Source organism: Hyperolius riggenbachi, chromosome 4 (assembly GCF_040937935.1).
Source record: "Hyperolius riggenbachi isolate aHypRig1 chromosome 4, aHypRig1.pri, whole genome shotgun sequence".
NCBI lineage: Eukaryota > Metazoa > Chordata > Amphibia > Anura > Hyperoliidae > Hyperolius > Hyperolius riggenbachi.
In genome coordinates this window covers 358,589,917-358,608,017 of record NC_090649.1, presented here as the reverse complement: position 1 = coordinate 358,608,017, position 18,101 = coordinate 358,589,917, and the positions used below count along the sequence as shown (strand labels likewise).

Genomic DNA, 18,101 nt, shown 5'->3' with positions numbered 1-18,101 from the left:
GTTTATATTGCAAGTGGTATTTGCGATACAGGTACAGATACTGATGAACTACAGAAAACAACATGTACAGAGCAATCCAACATTATATACACATAAAGCTTAGGAAACAATGCCCACAAATTATACTTTAACACATAACATTAGTGCAGCATCCCAATATATCCTAACATACATCCCACAATGCGCAGATACAGCTTACCTAGCCATGGTTTCCCGCTAACAGCCTCACCAGCCCATTCCAGCAAAAGACCTAAAGAAGACCCTCGCAGATTCCAGCAAAAGACCTCTCACAGCACATGGTCAAAGACAATATACCCCTTGACTCCACCCCCTCACCATGCATCACTTCCCTGTGAGAAGGCTCAGTGTGATTGGCTGAAAGGATGCAGATTTGAACTTTAGCTCCGCCTAAGGTCAGTTAAACAGGAAGTGAGTCTTTTGTCTCTAGGGCTTTTGTTTAACTGTTGCTTGTGAAAGAAGAATCCAGCACCCAGACTATTGTTTACCTGTGTGGATGGGAAATGGCTGCTCACACAGACAAAAGCATTGAGACCTGTATAGCTCATATCTTACATTAGGAGGGGCGTTCAGTGAGGCCTTGGGTAGTTAAAAATACTAATCCGACCTTGGCTGAGGGAGCCTGGGTGCCAGCAAGAGGCAAATGGCATCACCACCTGTACTGGAAGGGGGGGGCGTATTTTTTGACACTCGTCCTGGTAGCAGTTTCATCTAGAAACTGCACTGGCTCCCTGTCACACACACAGGTAGTCAGTCACTGAATGTGCTGGGCTGCTGGCAGTGGCACACACACACACTATCAATTAGCAAGGCTGTGCATGCAACAAAAGTGTCAGTTTGACACACAGTAAAAAAAATAAAGTACAGGATGAGCTCTGAAAAGAGCTAGGTTGCTATAAAAGCAATAACAATCAGCCAGGAGCAAACTAAGCAGCCAAGAACCTAACTAATCTGTCCCTAGAAGAACAAGTCTGCAGCAGCTCGCCCTAGTCTGTCTAATAGCAGGCACACGAGTGAGTGTAATGGCCGCCGGACCCTGCCTTATATAAGGGGGGGGTGGGGCTCCAGGGCTTACTGTAGCCTGAATGTCTACAATGTGCCTGCTGACTGTGATGCAGAGGGTCAAAGTTGACCCTCATAGTGCATTATGGGGCGAATCGAACTTCCGCAAAGGTTCGCCTGGCGCAGGCGAATGCGACCCCCCAATGTTCGCCTGGAACCGTTCACTGGCGAACCGTTCGCTACATCTCTAGTCTGGAAACCAAATGCCTCAAAATGACTGTTCAGGGGTATAAGCATCTGCAAATTTTGATGACAGGTGGTCTATGAAGGGCCGAATTTTGTGGAACCGGTCATAAGCAGGGTGGCCTCTTAGATGACAGGTTGTATTGGCACTGAAGTGCAGGAAGCGCACGATGTTCTCAAATCGTGACCTGGACATGGCAGCAGAGAACATGCCATGTGATGTATTGGGTGCGTAGACCAATAAGACCGCAATACATTCTTTTTGACTACACCCATGTTAAGGAGAAGGCCCTGAAAAATGTTACGTTCGGAAACTTGGAGTGGTTTCCACCGAAAAGGCTGGGCATGGTAGCTTCTTGGATTGGTGGTTGCGTATTGTGTGGCATAACGGTTAGTCTCAGCCACAATTAAGTCGTAGAGACCAGCAGTGATCAGAAAAAAAAATTCTGTTGTCACTGCGGTGGGGCGGGTGAGGGTTTGGCCTGGTGATCAGAAGCCCGTAGGGGGCAGATTAGGGCCTGATCTGATGGATAGGAGTGCTAGGGGGTGACAGGTGGTGACAGGAGGTGATTTATGGGTGTCTCAGGGAGTGATTAGAGGGGAGAATAGATGCAATCAATGCACTGAGGAGGTGATCAGAAGGGGGTTTGAGGGGGATATGAGGGTTTGGCCGAGTGATCAGGAGCCCACATGGGGCAAATTAGGGCCTGATCTGATGGTTAGGTGTGGTAGGGGGTGACAGGTGGTGACAGGAGGTGATTGATGGGTGTCTCAGGAGGTGATTAGAGGGGAGAATAGATGCCAGCAATGCACTTGGGAGGTGATCAGGGGGGTATGAGGGCGATCTGAGGGTGTGGGCGGGTAATTGGGTACCTGCAAGGGGCAGATTAGGGTCTGATCTGATGGGTAGCAATGACAGGTGGTGGCAGGGGGTGATTGATGGGTGATCAGTGGGTGATTAGAGGGAAGAGCAGATGTAAATAATGCACTTGGGAGGTGATCAGGGGGGTCTGAGGGCGATCTGAGGGTGTGGGCGGGTGATTGGGAGCCCGCAAGGGGCAGATGAGGGTCTGATCTGATGGGTATGATTAGTAGCGGTGACAGGGGGTAATTGATGGGTTATCAGTGGGTGATTAGAGGGGAGAACAGTTGTAAATAATGCACTGGGGAGGTGATCGGGGGGGTTGAGGGCGATCTGAGGGTGTGGGTGGGTGTTTGGGTGCCTGCAAGGGGCAGATTAGGGTCTGATCTGATGGGTAGCAGTGACAGGTGGTGACAGGGGGTGACGGGGTGATTGATAGGTGATCAGGGTGTGAATAGAGGGGAGAATAGATGCAAGCAATGCACTGGCGAGGTGATGGGGGAGGGGTGTCTGAGGGCGATCTGAGGGTGTGGGCGGGTGATTGGGTGCCCACAAGCGGCAGATGAGGGTCTGATCTCAAATCTGATGGGTATAATGGGTAGCAGTGACAGAGGGTGATTGATGGGTGATTGATGGGTTAATGATGAGTGATCAGTGGGAGAACAGATGTAAATAATGCACTGGAGAGGTGATCAGGGGGGGGGGGGGGGTCTGAGGGCGATCTGAGGGTGTGGGCGGGTGTTTGTGTGCCGACAAGGGGCAGATTAGGGTCTGATCTGATGGGTAGCAGTGACAGGTGGTGACAGGGGGTGATTGATGGGTGATCAGTGGGTGATTAGAGGGGAGAACAGATGTAAATAATGCACTGGCGAGGTGATCGGGGAGGTCTGAGGGTGTGGGCAGGTGTTTGGGTGCCCACAAGGGGCAGATTAGGGTCTGATTTGATGAGTAGCAGTGACAGGTGGTGACAGGGGGTGACGGGGTGATTGATAGGTGATCAGGGTGTGATTAGAGGGGAGAATAGATGCAAGCAATGCACTGGCGAGGTGATCGGGGGGGGGGGGGGGGGGTCTGAGGGCGATCTGAGGGGGCGGGTAATTGGGTGCTCGCAAGGGGCAGATTAGGGTCTGATCTGATGGGTAGCAGTGACAGGTGGTGATTGATGTGTGATCAGTGGGTGATTAGAGGTGAAAACAGATGTAAACAATGCACTTGGGAAGTGATCTGAGGGTGGGTCTGCGGGCGATCTGAGGGTGTGGGTGGGAGATCAGGTGCCTGCAAGGGGCAGGTTAGGGTCTGATCTGATGGGTGGCAGTGACAGGTGGTGACAGGGGTGATTGATAGGTGATTGATAGGTGATCAGTGGGTGATTACAGGGAAGAATAGATGTATACAGTACACGGGGAGGGGGGTCTGCGGAGGATCTGAGGGTGTGGGGGGTGATCAGGAGCCCCCAGGGGGCAGTTTAGGACCTGATCTACAGGATAGCGTTGACAGATAGTGACAGGGTTGATTGATGGGTGATTAGGGGGGTGATTGGGTGTAAACTGGTCTGAGGGGGTGATCGGGGGGGTCTGAGGGGTGCTGTGGGCGATCAGGGGGCAGGGGGGGCAGGATCAGTGTGCTGTTGTGCTTACTAGAGGTGCTGCCTCTTGCCCTGGTGGTCCCTCGATCACTGGGACCACCAGGGCAGGAGGCAGCCTGTATAATACACTTTGTATACATTACAAAGTGTATTATACACTTTGTATGCAGCAGGTCGGGAGTTAACAACCAACCGGCGCTTCTAAATAGCCGGCAGGTTGACGTCGCGGGTGGGCGGATGCGCACGCCAGTGATGCTCGAATGCCTCGATCCACAAATTCGGCGACCACGGCCGTTGTCCCCAAAATATCCGCCTCCGGCGTACTTGGATCCGGATTTCGATACGCGTTCACGGCACGACGCGGATTTTTGAATGACGTGATCACGTCCAGATCCACGTCCGGATTTTCTTTTAACGTTAATAGCAAAGCCCCCATACATGCTACAATCCCCCAAATTGCATGGATTATCAAGGTGATAAGAGGCTACAACTTCAACACAAAAAGTTCAAAAAATATTTTTTTTTTGAGAAAATAGATTTTAAAGTGAAATCAACACTTTAAATTGTGCTATTAATTGGTAATAAGTGGTTTTAAACAGGGATATACACGTTAAGCAATCACAGAGGTGAAGGTGAGTCCCAATGGCACTTGGCGGTGATGGTACCACTGGAGGAGGATGGGTGGCTGACACCAAAAAGGCCCAGAGAGGTTTTTGTAATTTGTTAGGTTTTTTTTGCAGCGATTAGCAATGACACAACAGCAGAGTTGTCAGTGGACCTGGGCAGTGTGAACGCAGACTTTAGTAGCGAATTATAGTGTTGGGCGAACACCTGGATGTTCGGGTTCGCGAACATTCGGCTAACATGGCCGCGATGTTCGGGTGTTCGCGCCGAACTCCGAACATAATGGAAGTCAATGGGGACCCGAACTTTTGTGTTTTCTAAAGCTTTCTTACATGCTACATACCCCAAATTTGCAGGGTATGTGCACCTTGGGAGTGGGTACAAGAGGAAAAAAAGATTTAGCAAAAAGAGCTTATAGTTTTTGAGAAAATTGATTGTAAAGTTTCAAAGGAAAAACTGTCTTTTAAATGCGGAAAATGTCATGTTTCTTTGCACAGGTAACATGCTTTTTGCCGCCATGCAGTCATAAATGTAATACAGATGAGAGGTTCCGTAAAAAGGGACCGGCAACGCTAACCCAGCAGCAGCAGCAGCAGCACACGTGATGGAACAGGAGGAGGCGCAGGAGGAGAAGGCCACGCTGTCAGACACAACAACCCAGGCCTTGCATGAGGACAAAAAGCGTGCGGATAGCATGCTTTTTACCGCCATGCAGTCATAAATGTAATATAGATGAGAGGTTCCGTAAAAAGGGACCGGCAACGCTAACCCAGCAGCGGCAGCACACGTGATGGAACAGGAGGGGGCGCAGGAGGAGAAGGACACGCTTTCAGACACAACAACCCAGGCCTTGCATGAGGACAAGAAGCGTGCGGATAGCATGCTTTTTACCGCCATGCAGTCATAAATGTAATATAGATGAGAGGTTCCGTAAAAAGGGACCGGCAACGCTAACCCAGCAGCAGCAGCAGCACACGTGATGGAACAGGAGGAGGCGCAGGAGGAGAAGGCCACGCTTTTTGAGACACAACAACCCAGGCCTTGCATAAGGACAAAAAGCGTGCGGATATAGCAATGCTTTTTGCCGCCATGGAGTCATAAATGTAATAAAGATGAGAGGTTCCATAAACAGGGACTGGAAACGCTAACCCATCACAGATGGTCATTGTTCATGTTACTTGGTTGGGGTCCGGGAGTGTTGCATAGTCGTTTCCAATCCAGGATTGATTCATTTTAATTTGAGTCAGACGGTCTGCATTTTCTGTGGAGAGGCGGATACGCCGATCTGTGACGATGCCTCCGGCAGCACTGAAACAGCGTTCCGACATAACGCTGGCTGCCGGGCAAGCCAGCACCTCTATTGCGTACATTGCCAGTTCGTGCCAGGTGTCTAGCTTCGATACCCAATAGTTGAAAGGTGCAGATGGATTGTTCAACACAGCTACGCCATCTGACATGTAGTCCTTGACCATCTTCTCCAGGCGATCGGTGTTGGAGGTGGATCTGCACGCTTGCTGTTCTGTGGGCTGCTGCTGCATGGGTGTCAGAAAATTTTCCCACTCCAAGGACACTGCCGATACCATTCCCTTTTGGGCACTAGCTGCGGCTTGTGTTGTTTGACTTCCGCAAACCCAGGACGACCAGGAGGGCAGCAGTCTGTCGGCGTACAACTGGCTAGAGGAGGGGGAGGATGTCAATCTCCTCTCTAAAGTCTCCACAAGGGCCTGCTGGTATTCTTCCATTTTGACCTGTCTGACTCTTTCTTCAAGCAGTTTTGGAACATTGTGTTTGTACCGTGGATCCAGAAGTGTATAAACCCAGTAATTGGTGTTGTCCAGAATGCGCACAATGCGTGGGTCGCGTTCAATGCAGTCTAGCATGAATTGAGCCATGTGTGCCAGAGTCCTGCCAGAATCCTCATCATCCTCTTGTGAGCGTTGTGATAGTTGTTGTGATGCATCATAGTCGTCACCTTCTTCCTGGTCTGCTTCTGCTGACCATTCGCGCTGAATTGTGGAAGTCCAACGTGCACCGCTCTGGCCCTCGTCAGTGGTGGCAGGAAATTCCTGCTCCAACTTCAGCTGTTCCTCCTCCTCTTCTTCGTCATAGCTGCTGGGGCCAGCGTTTCCTGAGGCGGATGGCCTGATGTTGGTACCATCACGCTGATCGTTTTCTCCTTCAGATTCCCCCAGTTGCATCATGACAGCTGTTTCCTTGATTTTCAACATTGACCTCTTCAGTAAACACAGCAGTGGTATGGTAATGCTGACTGAAGAGTTGTCACTGCTCACAAGCAACGTGGATTGCTCAAAATTTTGGAGGACTTGGCAGAGGTCCAACATGTTGGCCCAATCGGATCCACAGAAGCGTGGCAGCTGGCCGGATGCGCTTCGGTACTGCGCCGTCATGTACTGGACCACTGCACTCTTCTGCTCGCAAAAGCGGGCTAGCATGTGCAGCGTAGAATTCCAGCGCGTAGGGACATCACACAGCAAGCGATGGTGGGGGAGATTGAAGCGCTCCTGCACCTTGGCGAGTGCCCCCGAAGCAGTACTGGAAGTTCTACAATGTTTGGCCACTCGTCGCACCTTCACCAGAAGATCGGCCACGCCTGGGTATGTCCTCAGGAACCGCTGAACTACTAGGTTCATCATGTGCGCCAGGCAAGGGATGTGTGTCAGCTTAGCCAACCTTAAAGCGCGAATGAGATTACTCCCATTATCACACACAACCATGCCCGGTTTCAGGTCCAGCGGTGCCAGCCACAAATCCGTCTGTTCCTTTATTCCCCTCCAAATTTCCTCCCCTGTGTGCTGCTTATCCCCAAGGCAGATCAGCTTTAGCAACGCTTGCTGACACATGCCAACAGCTGTGCTGCACTGCTTCCACGATCCTACTGCTGCTGGGTTAGCGTTTCCGGATGAGGTACAGCTTTGAGATGCATTGGAGGAGAAGGAGTCAGAGAGGTAGGTGCTGCTGTTGTTATCCAGTGGGAGGGACGGCGGTGCAGCTGTTTGCGGCGTGGGCAACACCCGCGCCGTAGCAGGTGAGGAATCGCTGCCAGGCTCCACAAGGTTCACCCAGTGCGCGGTAAGGGAGATGTATCGACCCTGGCCGAACGCACTCGTCCAGGTGTCAGTGGTGAGGTGAACCTTGCAGGCAACGGCATTCTTCAAGCTTCGGGTTATTTTGCTGACCACGTGCTCATGCAACTCAGGCACTGCAGAGCGCGCAAAGTGGTAGCGGCTGGGAACCACGTAACGTGGGATGGCCACTGACATCATGCCCTTGAAGCTGTTTGTCTCCACCACTCGATATGGCAGCATTTTGCAGGCCAGAAGCTTGGCTATGCTGGCTGTTAGTGCCACGGCCCGGGGGTCATTTGCTGGCAATTTCCTCTTGCGCTCAAACATCTCCAAGACAGACAACTGAACCGTAGGGCTGCACACTGAAGGGCTGTTGGTTGTTGTGTTTGATGAAGACTGGGAGACCTCAAGAGCACTAGTCCGGAAAGTGACAGTGTCAGTGTTGTCTGATGTTTGTGAATGTTGTGAACCATGCAATGGCTGGGCTACTGCTGCTGCTGAGGCGGGTGTGGTGGTGAGTCTGGTGAACCCAAGGAAGGCAGTGTTGCTGGTACCCTGTCCTGCCGCATTTGCCCACAGAGTGGGATGTTTGGATAGCATGTGGCGGCTCATGCTGGTGGTGGAGAGGTTGTTAATATTTTTCCCCCTGCTCAGGCGGGTCTTGCACACCTTGCAAATCGCCATGGTACCATCCTCAGTGCAGTCTTCAAAGAAAGCCCAGACTTTGGAGCACCTGCCTTGCTGGCGATTTCTGTTTGCGCCTGTTTTGCGCCACGCTTGTGGTGCCTGAAATTTCGCGCCGCCTACCTTGTGGCACAAGGCGAACTCGTGCAGCAGTGGGTTCTTCAACAGACTCATCTGTGCTGCTATGACGGTGATGTTCTCCTTCACATACAAAATCTGGGTCTGTGTCCACATTGTCCATACCCTCCTCTTCCATCTCCTCAAACTCGTCATATGTCATTGTGGGAGGCCGCCGCCGTGGAGTAGAGCTCCCCAGAACAACCTCTGCGCAGCTCACTCCAACGTCGTCTTCCAGATCTTCTCGCCCGACCTCCTGCAATTGCAACCCCTCCTGCCCAACTTGCTCTGAGATTTGGGTTTCAAAGTCCTTGGACTCGCCTTGTATTTCAGTGCGCGGTGCATTTCCCACAGTTAATGGTTGTGAATCCGGGCACAACATTTCTGGCTGTTCCATTGACCTTTGAAAGGTGGAAGTTTGTTGGACTGGGAATAGCTCCTGCGAATACCCCATTGTGTCCTGGGGTAATTCTTGGGACTGGTTATCTGGCAGTTGTGTGCATGGTGTCGCTGCCGGTTGTGTCAGCTTTGTGCCCACTGGCTCCTTGTAACTGGCTGAGGACTCGGACCTCGTGCGTGATGTGCTGGTGCTGCTTAACCCACTGCTTGACGCTTGAGAGGTCATCCAAGTAATTATCTGGTCCTGTTCTTTTGGATTTGTGAGGGTTGTTGTCCTGGACAACATGGGCGGTATTAAGTGGGTTTTCTTCGGTGCTCCCCTGTGGCCTGTATGTGAACCGTCAGGGGAAACACCTCTTCCCTTGCCCCTCCCTCTTTCACCGGATTTCTTCCTCATTTCACTTATCCTTAAAGTACACGCTGACTGGCAGCAGTACAGTGGCAGTACAGAAATGCTATACAGTGGTGGGTGAGCGGTGTACCACTATTCCCAGCAGCGACACAGAGCACAATGCTATACAGTGGTGGGTGAGCGGTGTACCACTATTCCCAGCAGCGACACAGAGCACAATGGTATACAGTGGTGGTTGAGCGGTGTACTACTGTTCCCAGCAGACACACAGAGTGGCAGTAAACACAATGCTATATAGTGTGGGTGAGCGGTGTACTACTATTCCAAGCAGCAACACAGAGCACAATGCTATACAGGGTGAGCGGTGTACTACTGTTCCCAGCAGACACACAGAGTGGCAGTAAACACAATGCTATATAGTGCTGGGTGAGCGGTGTACTACTGTTCCCAGCAGCGAGTCAGAGCACAATGCTATACAGTGGTGGGTGAGTGGTGTACCACTATTCCCAGCAGCGACACAGAGCACAATGGAATACAGTGGCGGTTGAGCGGTGTACTACTGTTCCCAGCAGACACACAGAGTGGCAGTAAACACAAGGCTATATAGTGTGAGTGAGCGGTGTACTACTATTCCCAGCAGCAACACAGAGCACAATGCTATACAGGGTGAGCGGTGTACTACTGTTCCCAGCAGACACACAGAGTGGCAGTAAACACAATGCTATATAGTGTGGGTGAGCGGTGTACTACTATTCCCAGCAGCAACACAGAGCACAATGCTATACAGGGTGAGCGGTGTACTACTGTTCCCAGCAGACACACAGAGTGGCAGTAAACACAATGCTATATAGTGTGGGTGAGCGGTGTACTACTATTCCCAGCAGCAACACAGAGCACAATGCTATACAGGGTGAGCGGTGTACTACTGTTCCCAGCAGAAACACAGAGTGGCAGTAGACAAAATGCTGTTCCCAGCAGCGAGTCAGAGCACAATGCTATACAGTGGCGGGTGAGCGGTGTACTACTGTTCCCAGCAGACACAGAGTGGCAGTAAACACAATGCTATATAGTGTGGGTGAGCGGTGTACTACTATTCCCAGCAGCAACACAGAGCACAATGCTATACAGGGTGAGCGGTGTACTACTGTTTCCAGCAGACACACAGAGTGGCAGTAAACACAATGCTATATAGTGTGGGTGAGCGGTGTACTACTATTCCCAGCAGCAACACAGAGCACAATGCTATACAGGGTGAGTGGTGTACTACTGTTCCCAGCAGAAACACAGAGTGGCAGTAGACACCATGCTATGTACTGTGGGTGAGCGGTGTACCACTATTCCCAGCAGCGACACAGAGCACAATGCTATACAGTGGCGGGTGAGCGGTGTACTACTGTTCCCAGCAGACACACAGAGTGGCAGTAAACACAATGCTATATAGTGCTGGGTGAGCGGTGTACTACTGTTCCCAGCAGCGAGTCAGAGCACAATGCTATACAGTGGTGGGTGAGCGGTGTACCACTATTCCCAGCATCGACACAGAGCACAATGGAATACAGTGGCGGTTGAGCGGTGTACTACTGTTCCCAGCAGACACACAGAGTGGCAGTAAACACAATGCTATATAGTGTGGGTGAGCGGTGTACTACTATTCCCAGCAGCAACACAGAGCACAATGCTATACAGGGTGAGCGGTGTACTACTGTTCCCAGCAGACACACAGAGTGGCAGTAAACACAATGCTATATAGTGTGGGTGAGCGGTGTACTACTATTCCCAGCAGCAACACAGAGCACAATGCTATACAGGGTGAGCGGTGTACTACTGTTCCCAGCAGACACACAGAGTGGCAGTAAACACAATGCTATATAGTGTGGGTGAGCGGTGTACTACTATTCCCAGCAGCAACACAGAGCACAATGCTATACAGGGTGAGCGGTGTACTACTGTTCCCAGCAGAAACACAGAGTGGCAGTAGACAAAATGCTGTTCCCAGCAGCGAGTCAGAGCACAATGCTATACAGTGGCGGGTGAGCGGTGTACTACTGTTCCCAGCAGACACAGAGTGGCAGTAAACACAATGCTATATAGTGTGGGTGAGCGGTGTACTACTATTCCCAGCAGCAACACAGAGCACAATGCTATACAGGGTGAGCGGTGTACTACTGTTTCCAGCAGACACACAGAGTGGCAGTAAACACAATGCTATATAGTGTGGGTGAGCGGTGTACCACTATTCCCAGCAGCGACACAGAGCACAATGCTATACAGTGGCGGGTGAGCGGTGTACTACTGTTCCCAGCAGACACAGAGTGCAGTAAACACAATGCTATATAGTGTGGGTGAGCGGTGTACTACTGTTCCCAGCAGCGACACAATGACTGGGGGGACCCTGGCTAGCCTGGCTGGAGAGAGAACTACCCTGCCTGCCTACCCAAAGCTAAACGCACAGACAAATGGCGGAGAAATGACGTGGTTTGGGTATTTATTGACCCGAACCAAGTGACCCGTTCGGCCAATCAGAGCGCGTTCGAGTCCGAACCACATGACCCGTTCGGCCAATCACAGCGCTAGCCGAACGTTCGGGGAACGTTCGGCCATGCGCTCTTAGTTCGGCCATATGGCCGAACGGTTTGGCCGAACACCATCAGGTGTTCGGCCGAACTCGAACATCACCCGAACAGGGTGATGTTCTGCAGAACCCGAACAGTGGCGAACACTGTTCGCCCAACACTAGCGAATAAGTCAGGAGGACAAAGCGGCCGGTCATTGCAGCAGCACAAAAGGACCATGGCAGCTCACTGGTAGTAGTACGACAGTGTTATAGTGCTGCCCCAAAAATTAGATGCGTCCGGTGACCCGGCCAGAGTGAACACAGAGTAGTACTAGTAGTGACTGAGCCAGGAGGACAAAGCAGCCGGTCAGTTCAGCAGCACAGAAGGACCATGGCAACTCACTGGTAGTAGTACCACAGTCTAATAGTGCTGCTCCAAAAATTAGATGCGCCCCGTGACCCGGGCAGAGTGAACGCAGAGTAGTACTAGTAGCGACTGAGTCAGGAGGACAAAGCGGCCGGTTAGTTCAGCAGCACAGAAGGACCATGGCAACTCACTGGTAGTAGTACTACAGTGTAATAGTGCTACCACAAAAATTAGATGCGTCCGGTGACCCGGGCAGAGTGAACGCAGAGTAGTTCTAGTAGTGACTGAGTCAGGATAACAAAGTGGCCGGTCAATTCAGCAGCACATAAAGACCATGGCAACTCACTGGCAGTAGTAGCACAGTGTAATAGTGCTGCCCAAAAAATGAGAAGCGCCCTGTGACCCGGGCAGAGTGAATGCAGAGTAGTAGGCCAGTCAGTTCAAAGGCAGGCATGGTTAACACATTGCAGCAGCTATTTCATGTCCCCCTGTGTCCGACAATAGGGGCCAGGAACTCACCTTCCACCCAAGCCTGGTTGATTTTCAGGAAGGTGAGTTTGTCCACATTGGCGTGGGAGGACACTGGAAGGGGGGCAGGACAGGAGTTTGAGGGCGTACTGGGCAAGCTCCCTCCAGATGTCCAGTCTCTTGACCCAGTACTCCAAGGGGTCCACGGGGCTGTTGGTGTCATTGAGCCCGCTGAATGACCCCATGTAGTCAGCCACCATGCTGGTTACTCGCTGCTGGTGCTGGTTGAAGGTGGATGCTGTGGCTGGCACCTCTGCTGTGGGCTGCTGCACTGCATACAGGCTCTTGCTTAGGCTCTTCAGATCTCCGGGGCGCCAGTTGCTGCTGCTGGTGGTAGTTGTTGTGCTGGTGGTAGTTGTTGTGCTGCTGGTGGCGATGTCAGGCACCTGTTGCTGGGTTGGCAGAGCAGTTACAGTGGGGGTGGAAGGCTGGGGGAATGCTTCCAGTAGTCTGCGCACAAGGGCCTCCTGCAACTCCCTTGTGCGTTGCTCGGTGGAGGATGGCGTCATGAACTCTCCCAGCTTCCCCTTCAGACGTGGGTCCAGCAACAAGGTGATCCAGATGTCCTCCCTTGAACGCATCTGCATCACCCGGGGGTCCCTGCGAAGGCAGCGCAACATGTGCAAACCCATGGGAAACAAGTGGGCCTTGGCAGCAAGATCTTCATCGTCCACGTCATCCCATATCACATGCCTGTCCTCTTCCTGTGCCGTGTCGTCATCCTCCCCAAGCTGCCATCCCCGTACAATGCACTCTGCTCCTCCTCCTCAGCATTCAGGTTAGGGACCTCCAACTCCTCCACTACCTGTGAGCCCTCCTGTGCTGCCATCTGGTCCTTTTCCAGTTGCTTCAGGGCTTCCTCCCCATGATCAATTAAATTGCCCACTGCCTGCTCCAGCAGGTCCAGCAGGCAAACCATGGGCACCCTGTAACGATTGTGGAATTATCTCCGTGGTCAGCGCACAACCTGCGCCGACACCACGGAAATCCTCCACGAACGTTTGGATAAGAGAACCCAGCTAAGGTGCGGATGCACCCGTAGAGAGGAATTCCAACCGGCAGATGGAGCTGTGGAGTGCAGAGGAACAGATCCTCTGCACATCCACAGATGCCAGATAAGGATTGTACGTAATGGGGCAATACAGAGCAGGATAGTTTCTCTCGAGGGAGAGAGCACAGAGACAGAAAGTATGTATGTCTACCAATCTAATCGCCGCCCGGCGACGGTCGACATACAACAGCAAAAACCAAAGTGTGAACGCAATCGCAATAGTAGCGATTGCCAACAGTGACACAAGACAGAGTAAAGGTTAAACACAGGAGCAGAGCGAAAGGCACAGCATATCATACAATGAGAATGTCAACGAAAATAACAAACGCAATACCTAAACGCGGTCACCATGTGTTAGGCGCAACAGCGACAAGCGCGTTTACGGCGCGGTCTCCACACGATAAGTGCAACAGAGACAAGCAAGCCACCCTGACTAACAAATGAACACAAATGAACAAATAACAGGAACGCTTGCTAAACGGCTGCCTTACCTCAGGCAACCGCAAGCGTTTAATAAATCACAAGAGAAGCAGCGCAGATACGGAGAATTGCTGCTAGAGGTGGGCTGGCTTCACAGCGCAATGGAAAGGGAGTAAAGGTCTATGGTACCTCAGCGCAAATGGATAACAGTTTTCCCGTATACAGGGTGGTCACAGTACCTGTTCCTGGAGTTCCCACCTCTGATAGTATGCGGGGTATACTTAGGAGGATCTACCGTCTTGCTGTAATCCCGACAATCCAAGCTCCGCTCCGTGTAGGTAGCAGGGTAATAGCGCTGGACGGATTTCCGGACTTCTGAATCATGTGATCCACGTTGTAACTCGTGGACGTCCCCTGTGCGTTCCAACAGCGTCTCCTGCGTCTCAATGGTACTGCAAGAGATACGGAGAACAATAGTGCACACCGTGGGGGCCAGAAAAACCATGCGCAGGAATCCACTTACTGGATAAAAGCTTTTTTATTTGCAGTATTGCAGCGTAGCCTCCACTTCCCGACTCGAGTTTCGGCTCTCGCCTTCGTCAGGGGCCCCCTGACGAAGGCGAGAGCCGAAACTCGAGCCGGGAAGTGGAGGCTACGCTGCAATACTGCAAATAAAAAAGCTTTTATGCAGTAAGTGGATTCCTGCGCATGGTTTTTCTGGCCCCCACGGTGTGCACTATTGTTCTCCGTATCTCTTGCAGTACCATTGAGACGCAGGAGACGCTGTTGGAACGCACAGGGGACGTCCACGAGTTACAACGTGGATCACATGATTCAGAAGTCCGGAAATCCGGCCAGCGCTATTACCCTGCTACCTACACGGAGCGGAGCTTGGATTGTCGGGATTACAGCAAGACGGTAGATCCTCCTAAGTATACCCCGCATACTATCAGAGGTGGGAACTCCAGGAACAGGTACTGTGACCACCCTGTATACGGGCAAACTGTTATCCATTTGCGCTGAGGTACCATAGACCTTAACCGCAAGCGTTTGCTTCAGACAGACAGACGAACGGAAAACAGAAATAGGTCAGGTAAGATCCACCGCTCTTCCGCCAGAGTGAGTGCGATCCGGGTTCAGGGACAGGACAGGAAGAATCCACTGCTCTTTCCACCAGAGCGAGTGTGAACCCAGTGCAGAAACAGAGCTAGCAGGATCCACTGCTCTTTTCCACCAGAGCAAGTGTGAACCAAGTAGAGAAACAGAGCTAGCAGGATCCACTGCTCTTTTCCACCAGAGCGAGTGTGATCCAAGTGCAGAAACAGAGCTAGCAGGATCCACTGCTCTTTTCCACCAGAGCAAGTGTGAACCAAGTAGAGAAACAGAGCTAGCAGGATCCACTGCTCTTTTCCACCAGAGCAAGTGTGATCCACACGGCAAGACAGACAGAAGGAGTAACCAGTAGCAACCGCAGCTCTGGCCTACACTCCCAGACAGACAGAACGATTCCCTGTCGACCGCCGCTGGCGACAAGGCAATCGAGACAGAGAGGGAGAACAAGGCAATACAAATAATACAACCTGACTGCACTAGAAGGAATGCCTAGTGCAGTCCCCAGGAATACTCTAAGATATCTTTAGCAAACAATCGCAAGGCTGACACTCCAGGAGTGTTTTAGCAGTAACAAACCATCATGACCAGCAAAGGATCCTGGGAGAACATGGTATTTATACTGAAAGCCTTCAAAGGAGGCGGCTAGGCAATTTGCATGACAAGTGTATGCAAATTCCTCAGTGACAGGGCAAGTCTGAAACTTGCAAAGTAAAGACAGGTCTCTTTTCCAGAGACCTACAGCCCTCAGACTTAAAGGGAACCTTAACCGGCGGGGAAAAAAAATTCACTTACCTGGGGCTTTCCCAAGCCTCCTGCAGCCGTCCTGTGCCCGCGCCGGTCCTTCGGTGCCCTCCGGTCTCCCTCCGCCGCTAAGTTTCGTTTTCGGACGACTGCCAGTCGTCCTCGGGCAAATCGTCATCTTCTTCTGCATTCCACGTCGTAAAGAGCCGTAAAGCACGTCCGCATGACGCGTTTGGCATCATGCGGACGTGCTTTACGGCTCTTTACGACGGGGAATCCGGAAGAAGATGACGCTTTGCCCGAGGACAACTGGCAGTCGTCCGAAAACGAAACTTAGCGGCGGAGGGAGACCGGAGGGCACCGAAGGACCGGCGCAGGCACAGGACGGCTGCAGGAGGCTTGGGAAAACCCCCAGGTAAGTGAATTTTTTTTCCCCGCCGGTTAAGGTTCCCTTTAAGGAATGGTCAAACAGCTGTCTGCCTGTGCAGACAGCTGAGTGGATCATAACACACCCACTGACACACAGAGGCCCGCTCCTCGCTGACCATCTTGGTTGCCTCCAGGAAGGTATTCAGCACCAGGCATATTTGCTGCATCAGTGTCCACTGAGTTGCAGTGATGATGGGGACTTGCTGGTTGCTGGGGACACTTGGGTCTAGCATGTAGGCCCTAAGAGCCAGCCTGTGCTGACATAGCCACTCCAACATGGCCAGAGTTGAATTCCACTGAGTTGGCATATCTATAATCAAGCGGTGTGGCTTTCCATATTGCTGCTGTAAGGTGGACAGGAGTGCAGAGGCAGTGGCTGAGAGGCGGAAAAAGCATACCACCACCCGGGCATCTTGCAGCAGGTCGCTCGTCCCCTGGTAGGTGCGCAGGAAGCACTGCACCACAAGATTCAGCACGTGGGCCAAGCAGGGGATGTGCTGGAGGTTTCCCTCCTGCACTGTGTCCACCAGGTTGGCCCCGTTATCGGCTGCCACATACCCAACGTCCAGGCCTCTGGGCAGGGCCGCCATCAGAAATTTTGGGGCCCCTTACACATAATCAGACCTGGGCCCCCCCACTGGTTACTGTGCCCGCACACTTGCCGGGGTGGCACTTGCTGTGCGCGAAGTGTGTGATGCGGCAAAAAGTGAGCATGATCATGGCATGTTGTGGGTGGAGCCAAATACTATCAAAATACAGGTAGTTCCCAGTTAACAAATGAGATATTTACTTGTAAGTCCGTTTTTATCCTTTACCCGTTCTCTTTTGTCCCCCTCTTTTCTTCCTGTGCCTCTTTTGTCTGCTCTGTTCCCCCTGTGCCTCTGTTACCTCTTGTCCCCTTCTGTCTCAGCTCGTCCCCCTGCCCTAGCCAGGTATAGGTGTCCCCAGCATAGGTATCCAGACATAGGTGCTCCCAGTAAAGGTAGCCAGGTATACGTTCCCCCAGTATAAGTAGCCAGCTATAGGTGGTGCCCCAGTATAGGTAGCCAGATATAGGTGGTGCTCCAGTATAGAAAGTCTGCTGTAGCAGGCTCACTCATCTGGTCCCCATGGTTCAAGCGCTGATGTCACTCTTCTCTCAGTGGTGGAACGCGGTGTGCTGGATAGTGAGCCACAGGCCCGCAGGCAGCACATGCGGCCCTTCCAGCGCTTTGGGTGGCCCAGGGCCCCCAGAAGCCCTGGGTCCCTCACTGCAGTGTCAGTTGTCCTCCCCTGATGGCTGCCCTGCCTGTGGGGGTCAGCCACCCGGAAACAGTAAATTCGGGCGCCTGAGGCAAGTGGACAAAAAGGGCGCCGCCATTCACTCCCATAATAAATATCGTTTAATGGGCGCCCAACAGGAAAAAAGGGCGCCGGAGAAAAATAACGTTTTACAAGCGGCGCCCGGAGTCTTTTACTGTTTTATAACTGCTTCTCATGATTACACATTATTTAATGATTTATAATTTTTTAAACGTTATTTTTAAACGAAAAACAGTACAATCTTTTTTAAAACATTATTTTTAAACGAAAAACAGCACAATATTTTTTTCAAACGTTATTAATGCTTATCACAGGGGGGTCTTAGGTTTAGGCACCACCAGGGGGGTCTTAGGTTTAGGCACCACCAGGGGGGTCTTAGGTTTAGGCACCACCAGGGGGGTCTTAGGTTTAGGCACCACCAGGGTGGTCTTAGGGTTAGGCACCACCAGGGGGGTCTTAGGGTTAGGCACCACCTGGGGGGTCTTAGGGTTAGGCACCACCTGGGGGGTCTTAGGGTTAGGCACCACCTGGGGGGTCTTAGGGTTAGGCACCACCTGGGGGGTCTTAGGGTTAGGCACCACCTAGGGGGTCTTAGGTTTAGGCACCACCAGGGGGGGTCTTAAG

General features: G+C 52.0%; 1 protein-coding gene and 1 long non-coding RNA gene across 3 annotated transcripts in view; one reads left to right on the top strand and one right to left on the bottom strand.

The window, feature by feature from the left end:
- The window catches only part of LOC137504035 (uncharacterized), a 458,442-nt gene that overhangs the window by 198,173 nt on the left and 242,168 nt on the right, over window positions 1-18,101 (top strand). The window lies entirely within an intron of this gene.
- The window catches only part of LOC137504028 (kinesin-like protein KIF28P), a 524,300-nt gene that overhangs the window by 266,422 nt on the left and 239,777 nt on the right, over window positions 1-18,101 (bottom strand). The window lies entirely within an intron of this gene.